This window comes from Propithecus coquereli, unplaced genomic scaffold (genome assembly GCF_000956105.1).
Source record: "Propithecus coquereli isolate 6110/MARCELLA unplaced genomic scaffold, Pcoq_1.0 Scaffold85, whole genome shotgun sequence".
Taxonomy (NCBI): domain Eukaryota; kingdom Metazoa; phylum Chordata; class Mammalia; order Primates; family Indriidae; genus Propithecus; species Propithecus coquereli.
Genome location: NW_012154729.1, coordinates 5,059,523 through 5,061,179, shown reverse-complemented (window position 1 = coordinate 5,061,179; position 1,657 = coordinate 5,059,523). Strand labels below are relative to the sequence as shown.

Here is a 1,657-nt window from a genome sequence, read left to right as displayed (position 1 = left end):
AGGATTGCTTGAGCCCAGGAGTTTGAGGTTGCTGTGAGCTAGGCTGATGCCACGGCACTCACTCTAGCCTGGGCAACAAAGTAAGACTCTGTCTCAAAAAAAATAAATAATAAATAAAGTGTCATTATTTAATGGTAATTTATCAGTTGCTCTGTGCTGCTAAGGTAAAAAGGCAGTCTTGACTGGGCTCACGCCTAAAATCCCAGCACTCTGGGCAGCTGAGGCGGGGTGATCGCTTGAGGTCAGGAGTTCAAGACCGGCCTTAACAAGAGCAAGACCCCTGTCTCTTCTAAAAATAGAAAAAATTAGCCGGGTGTGGTGGTATACACCTGTAGTCCCAGCTACTCTGGAGGCTGAGGCAGGAGGATTGCCTGAGCCCAGGAGTTGGAAGTTGCTGTGAGCTAGGCTGCCACCACAGCACTCTAGCTCAGGTGACAGTGCGAGACTCTGTCTCAAAAAAAAAAGGCAGTCTTGAGATTTCCTGCCAACTGCTTTTATTTGATTCAGATTTTATACTTGTTTTTACATTACTAATTTCATTTGAATGTTTGGCATATTGATTTTTGTAAATTGTTCTACAAACCAATACCATGTTCATCTCTTGAATCTTTTTTAAAAAAATTTTTTTTAGAGATAGGGTCTTGCTATGTTGCCCAGGCTGGTCTAAAACTCCTAGCCTCAAGCGATCTTCTGCCTCCCAAAGTGGTGAGATTACAGGCATGAGCCACCATACCCAGCCGAATCTTTATTATGAGGTTAATTAGATTTATGCATAGAATTTGCATTGTTCCCAAAGATAATTAATGCTTTGTCATCCTGTTATTGTTTTGTTTATAGCTAGATTTATAATACTTCGCTTAATGTCTGAAACAAGCCGAATAAATCCTTAGATAGTAAGAGTATTAACTTTTTTCAAAGGAAATATTAATATACTAATTACTGATCTTATTACCCATAGGTTTTCTTTATATTTTAAATATAAATAGTGAATAATTTTTCTCCAAAGGATAAATCTGCCAAGAAACTTTAATATATGTCAATACTTACGCATATTAAACTTTTCGATATGAAGCCAAGAGACTTTGCATATGCTTTCTATGAATAGAAACACTCAGAAGACTTGGTTATTAAAGGATGCATCCCATTCAACCCTCCTTTAGCACACTCTGAAATGTTGACTCTCTGTCACTTTGTCACTTAACTGTTATTAACCATTACTATGAAAGCTCTCCAAATCATTGGGCACGTAATTAAGATAAGCCATTTCTTAATTATGTTTCGTATATGTGGCTTTTGCTCATAGTCAACAATGATATGAATTAAGACACAAATAGACAACAGACTTTTCTCAACAAAACATTCACAGTAACCATAGCTACACACTTTAAGTAAAATGTTTGTTTGAATATTTTAAGAAGCAGGTGCTTTAGTTAGCCATATCTTTATTTCTAATGTTTTATTTTAAAGTCATTTTAAACTTAAAGGAAAGTTGCAAGAATAGTTAAAAATACCGTTTATCCAGATTCCTTAGTTGTCGACATTGTACCACATTTGCTTTATCTTTCTATGTATGTGTCTGTGTGTATGTATAATTCTTTTGGTGGTGATATTACTCTGAACCATTTGACCCAGTTAGCCCATTCAAGTTGGTTTGTAT

General features: G+C 36.3%; 1 protein-coding gene across 2 annotated transcripts in view; it reads left to right on the top strand.

Moving 5' to 3' along the window:
• The window catches only part of VEZT (vezatin, adherens junctions transmembrane protein), an 80,880-nt gene that overhangs the window by 61,250 nt on the left and 17,973 nt on the right, over nucleotides 1-1,657 (top strand). The window lies entirely within an intron of this gene.